This window comes from Bos indicus, chromosome 18 (assembly GCF_029378745.1).
Source record: "Bos indicus isolate NIAB-ARS_2022 breed Sahiwal x Tharparkar chromosome 18, NIAB-ARS_B.indTharparkar_mat_pri_1.0, whole genome shotgun sequence".
In the NCBI taxonomy this organism is placed as follows: Eukaryota; Metazoa; Chordata; class Mammalia; order Artiodactyla; family Bovidae; genus Bos; species Bos indicus.
In genome coordinates this window covers 6,157,071-6,163,858 of record NC_091777.1, presented here as the reverse complement: position 1 = coordinate 6,163,858, position 6,788 = coordinate 6,157,071, and the positions used below count along the sequence as shown (strand labels likewise).

Below are 6,788 nucleotides of genomic sequence, written 5' to 3'. Positions count from 1 at the left end.
CTGCAAGGCAGAAAAGCACTGTGTCCAGCCGCACTCGTCTCTCTTCACCCTCACGTGCTTTAAATCCCCAGCCCTTTTAAGGTAAGCACCCAGAGGCCAAGGAGAATGACGTGCTCACTTTCAAATTTTCACCCCATAAGTTAGCACACACAGCTCCCCATGAACGTTTCATCAGATAGGACGCGATTAAATGGTGTTAGAGCAGTAGTTTTCACAGGGTGGATTTTGGTAAGAGAGAGAGGTAAAATCAATAGTGGCTGGTAAAAATGGGTCACAATGAACATTTAAAAAAAATGAAATGCAACCAAGAAAAGAGGACACTGCCCACCACTGGAGACTGTTTTGTCAAACTTCTGACTCAGCCACATGCATATTATATACACACAGACACACATACATGGATACGCCTAAGTACGTATGCATCTGTTTATGTATTGCATAAAAAAATTAATTTTAAAAAATTTTCTGTAAGACACTGATCTGGAACAACAGGACACTATGATCTGTCACTGACTACACGCCCCACCACGGTACAGAGAGGGAGAGTCCCAAAGTCATCCAAGTCTTTAGCAGTTTGAAAAAGAATCCGATCATCACCATGTTCAGAGAGCAGTCCTGGATAACTACGAAACCCTCAATACTAGAGTGGGTGGACTTGTTGGAGAATTTCTTAGGTACTAGCTAAGACATGACTATTAGTCTTTTATCAAATGAGTAACATATTTTTCTGGTTTAAATTTACATTACAAATATATATGAAACAAAACAGGTCCTGGTGAAAAGGATTTCAGTAAAGAAAAAAAAATTTTAGAGCAACTGCTAAACTATCTTTGTATTGTTTAAAAACTCAATCGAGGTATTTCATTGACTTAATGGAATTCACCCTGTATTGGACCCCCATGGGGGAAAAAAATTGATCAGTGTTGATATGGTTCTGATTAAAATGTTTTATTCATCAACATTTTTTTTTTAGAGCCTCTGGATCAAAACAGTAGGCTGAAATTGCAGGCTGTACCTTCCTCTCCTCTCTAATAGGTTTTTAAGTATACACGCCTGTCTGCATGATGTCACAAAGCAACCAACCCACTCCTTGTATCCTTACTGTCTACTACCAGCCACATACATCGCCATCAGGAACTCCTCCTGTCTTTACAAACCGTCTTCAGTTACCTGGATACACAATGTTTTTCATGAAGGTGTATGTTGATATAAGTAGCTTACTGGAAAACAACAGTGGGCAGAGGGGAAAGAGAACAGTCAAGAAACAAAAAGAAAAAGACCAAAAAAGGGATAAACACATATTTATTAAGCCCTTGGAGAACTGTGATTAGATATACACACAGAAACACATTCGTGTCTGACTGAAAGTTTACCATCTGGGTAGCTGGCATGATGCTGGATAACAATAAATAATTAGTACTGTGTAAATCATATGGGGAAATAAGGTGAGGAAAAGAAAAAAAAACGTGAAAGCTTTCCAAAGTTCTGAACCTAGGATGCTTTATTTTTTTAAACCTAGGATGCTTTTTTTAAACTCTTTTTCAAGGGGTATTGCAAAATCTCTTGAGTATTGACAATACAGACACATTTCCAAAAGTATAGACCAAGACAGAGTTGCTTTTGGTCTGGTGTAATTAAGAGATTCAGTGGAATATGCCTCTGCTTAAAAATAAATCACTTCATTAATTCCTATATGACCTGCTCCCAAGAAAGGATTTAAGGTGACTTAAGGAAAGAATAAACACAGAAGAAGGTGGACAAAATGTATCAGAATCACTAAAGACCAAAGGAGGTTGACATGCTACCAACAGCATTCATATGATTTGACAAAGCACAAAACTGGACTAGGCGCTCTGACAGTACATTATGATAATCGCATTATCAAGAGGAGGGTACTAAGGTAGCTCATGGGTCTTGCTTGGAGTTCAGCCTTAAAGACTATTTCTCATGAACAGGGGATTGGCATGTTTTAGGGCCAAACGATAGACAAGATCTTTCACAATACTTCCTGTGTGTTCTTAGAAATCAGTCAATTTCAGGAAAATTCATAGTAACTGGAAGGATATAAAGAAAATCAGCACATGCCCAAGGGTTGAGCTGGCCTTAATCCTCTGACAATCTAAAGATCTGGGAAACTGGTTCCTCTTTTATAAAGAGAAAAAGAACCCAAGGCCCAGAGGGTAGTGTGACTTGCCCACGATAAGAGGAGGAAAGGCTGGGATGCAGAGCCTGATTTCTGCAACTTGGACCCCCACGCATGGCCTTTCTGCTACATGGCGATGAATTCTTCTTTCACAAAACAGGCTGACATGCTCTTCTCAGCTCTACCCACCCCTCTGTTGGGAGGGGACCGTGGGAACGGAATGGATAGGTGAGCTCTGGCCAATGGGAGCTGTGGCCATGGCTGCTTTCGGCTGCCCTGGTCCTCGAAGCCTATAGAACACACACTTCTTTCCAGAAAACTCACAGTGAAATCTCCCACCCTGCACCCAATATGGGCCAAATCTGCACATCACAGCCCAACACGGAGGCATGTCAATGGTCAGGTAGATTCAGCAAAGATTAGCTAAATTCTTAATTTGTTTTTTATTTTGGCTATGCGTTCAAATATGAAGCCGGCAGAGATGAAGTGACACTGGAAGATGTGATGCATGAATTTGTGTTTAAGGGGAAAGCAAATCACAGAGAAGAGACTATTCCAGGTTCAGGATGAAGGAAGCTGGTATGTTCCCTCACTTTTCACCCACAAGAAGTATGCCAACTCATGTCTAATGGTTATAACAGAGGGAATAAAAACAGAAGAAATCTGTATTTCTTTCATCACTGGGTATCCTCCAGATTCTACTTCTTTTGAAATAAGTTGCATTTTTCTTTTCCTTTGAAACATCTTCATAACACCTTCTTTACAGGGAACGGGCCCAGGGTGAATGCCTAGGTCTCGGCCACTCTAACTACATTACCCGACCTTTGATGGTTACAGTCGACAGAGAGACAGATGGCGCATAGCACACACCCACGCCAGCGGGAGGAGTCATGTTCTGAGAAGGAAAAACAGACCGACGGCATTCACCTGCCTCAGAATATTAAAATATCCCCCCCAAATTCTAAAGTTCCCAGATTTTACAGCTTTTTTTTTTTCTTTTTCTTTTAAAGAGTGAGAATACTAAGAAAACAGTACAAAGCTCTCAGTAGTTGATATACAGTATTTTTTTTGGATCAGGCAAATAGACTTTTTATAACTTTTCTGTGAAACGAGAGCCTCTGTGGCTCAGGTTACTTGGACACCCGCTCTGTTTATTCTTCCCTTTTCTGAGCAGTCAGGGGAGATTTCTCTCAGTACTTCAAATAAATAAGATATCCAGCTGAACAAACACCACACACTCCTGCCGATTACTTTGGCTTTGGAAAGAATATTTCACTTTCTTTTTTTCAAAAAATGTAAATTATTAAAGAGACCCCCATCCTATGAAACTCAAAGATAACATGTTTCAAGTGCTGCAGATTCTATACAAGGTGGTAGACGGTGAAGCCCAGCTGGGGGAAAAGGGCATGATCTTCCACAAGGGAAATTCGAATACTACTAAATAAGATACTTCACATCGTATACCTCTTAACAGGAGTGGTTTTGGAACATGAGAACCAAATTTCAGGGTGCACAATCTCTTATTTCTCCCAAACAGCAACACGGAAGTTGTTTTTCTTTCTTAGATTCCTACCTAAAATAGACCCTAAAACTACAACAACAACAACAACAAATCTGAAGACTTATGCATGGTCTAGAATAAGAATTATATTCTATGTGGGCTTCGAATGATCAGTGAGCCTCATCAACCATTATGGCTAAAAAAAAAAAAGTCTAGGATCTCTGGACAATTTTTGAAAGTTAAATCAAAACTCAGAAATAGGTGTATTTTTTTAGAAAGAAAATTTGGGCCACTGATGAACATGGCCCCCTCTGCTCAATCAGCATGAAAACAAATACTTGACTTTAAGAAACACAATCCATATGTTTCTTTATTCTGTTCATAGGCTTTCTTACTAAAAGACTAAATCATATCTCTCTCATTATGAGACAAAAGTGCAAAATAATAAACACTCACACACACACATACACACACACACATTTTGTTTTCGTATAGGTGCATCTGGTACCCCTCAGCCCAGAGAGAGGAAAGACAAGAATGCAGAAAGAATGCAACAAGAGCAAGGCAAAGACACGCACATCAATAACGAATGCTACGGCTTAGGGCCAAGAACGAGCAAGGCCTAAGTCTGCCACCAGAATGCTTACCAAAAGGCGTGTGCGCGCGTGCACGCACACACACACTCACACACATACACACACACGCACGCGCGCGTGTGCACAAACTCACACAGAAAGACTGAATAAACCCTAATTTGTGAAGTACGAGATGGCCCTGAGGCTCCCTACTTCCCCTATTCACACCACTGCGAGATCCTCTCCAGTGTGGCTCAGACCCACTGACCTGCTTCCACCATACAGAATGGGCCAAAGTTATGAGCTGTCCCTTCTGGGGTTTGGTCACACAGGGCTGTGCCTCCAAGAGGCCTCCAGTTAAGAGACAGAGGGGAAGCAAAGTCTTCAGTCACCCAGGCCATTAGGATCTGAACCCCGGCAATAAGCACGCGAGCTTGAAGTACACCATTCCCTGGCTGAGCCTTGAAACAGCAACAGCCAGGCTGACGTTTGGACTGCAACCTGAAAGCTGACTGTAAGCAGAGGGGCCGGGTTCCAGACCCAGAGGCGCTGGGAGAGACGTCGAGGGAGCAGCACCCTTCTAAAAGAACACGGGACGAAACAGGTGCTCCCAGGAAACAACTCCCACTCTGGCGAGTCTGCGTGTCATGGATGGTGCCCCCTGGGTTCCTGACTCAGTTACTGTGACACAGGCAGAGTCACTGAAAGAACCTGGGATCTGAAAGATGCCCAGAAGAGCTCTGGGGCTGAAAGAGTACCTCTGGAATCTTCGCAGGCCAGTCATGCCCCAGGGTGAGCCCAGCATTTTCAACAACGTGAACAATGCCCACAGCAGTACCAAAAGGGCCAACCCTGAAGTCAAACGCACTTAACTGAAAGCACTTCTTTCTGTTCCACAGTCCTGTCCTGCCTACAGCTTTTGGCATTTAACTGTCCATCCTTTCATAAAATTAGGGCGATAGTCTACAGTGGTAGATTTGTCTTTCATCCAGAGTTTTCAGCACAAAGCATATGAACCAGCATGGGTCTCCTTTTTGAAAAAAATTTCCATTCAAACTACACGGTAAAATCCACAAGTCCTGGGACATGATATCTCAGTTTAGTGACTCATTTTACAGAGAAGGAAACCGAGGCCCACCGAGGGTGAGTGGCTTGTTCTGAGAGCAGACGTCTAAGGACAGCAAGCTCCACAGTGACCTTCAGTGGGACGAGACACAGAAACTAAGCCCTCGAGGGTGGCGCCTGCCGTCCAGCAGGTCCTCGGGGCACATGAGAACATGTGTCCCACCGTCATTCAAGGCACACACTTCTCTCAGTGTAGTCAGGAGGGCAGACTTTATGGGTTTCAGCTTCTGAATGGTTCGGAACCCCAGGTTCAAAGTTCTCCCTATTGCTGCTGGGAAAACAGTACCTTCCGCCTCACAAGGAAAAACCAACATGTCCGGTGGTTTATACGAAAATCAATGTTCACAGAATAAACATTTCAGAAACAGCATCACAGGGCAACACAAACTCCTGGCGTCTGTTTAATCATGCTGGCCTCCGATAGCGAAACTGCGCAGAGGCCAAAAATCACTGGAAAGAAGTATGAAATTGGAGAAAAGGAAACTGGAGGGGGAGGATCAAAGAAGGCACCACTAACTTAAAAGTAATAAAAGAGCTAGGAAGGGAGTTAAAAAGAGGCAGTGCATTACCCAAGTGCCGGCGGGGACGCACAAGCAAAGGAAACGAGGAAGATAAAACTGGGGGAATTTCAAATCCTGGTTAAATGTTCATTAAATAATTTGTCACACGTATTAAGGCCAGATAGTCATTTTTTCCCCCTCTCGGGCGCTCATTCGGGAACAAAGGCCTGACCAGACTTAAAACACTGCATCGCGAGGCAGAGAAAACACAGTGGTGACGTGCCGCAGCCTCATAGAGCCAGGCGTGCCTTCCTGCTCTTTGTTTCCAACAGGAAAGGGCAACTCTTTCCTCAAAGTGAGGGGCGCCCTTAGCTTCAGTGGGCCGCCAGGAGGGCTGACATTGAGCAACTCAGGGCTATACTGTACGTGGTACTTGTATGCCTAACATTCAAAGGGAAAATCAGAACTTCTGGGATGGACTCGGGGCCATGGTTAGGAGCATGAGCATCTTTGAGCAATGGGAAGTAAAGCAACCTTTCCCTTGTCTGAAAAAATAATGGCGAGGATGATGATAACATTTACTGCACATCTAATGCATCATGCTCTGAATGCTGTATCCTCACCATCTTTCACCCTTGACACAAGTCGATAACAGCAACACCAGCGAGTGTTTACTGAACAGCTGGCGCGTCCCTGCCCTTGCTCAATTCTCAACACAATGCAGGAGGCAGGCGGGCCACCCTGGTTTTGTGCAGAGACGTTAACCAGGGGATGAAATGTGCCCAGGAGTTAGCAAGTGGGGAGCGCTGGGGTGGGAGTCCAGAACTGCCTGCCTCCAAAGCCCCTCCTCTCCCTCCCACGCCTTATGCCTTATGCATTTCCCCTCCACGCCCGCACCTCTGGGTGGCCCCTCACTTGCCGCCGGGAGTTCAGAGCTGAGTGGC

The 6,788-nt window shown here is 44.1% G+C and overlaps 1 protein-coding gene across 3 annotated transcripts in view; it reads right to left on the bottom strand.

Moving 5' to 3' along the window:
• Window positions 1-6,788, bottom strand: part of WWOX (WW domain containing oxidoreductase) — a 909,485-nt gene that overhangs the window by 629,250 nt on the left and 273,447 nt on the right. The gene's annotated exons all lie outside the window — the stretch shown is intronic.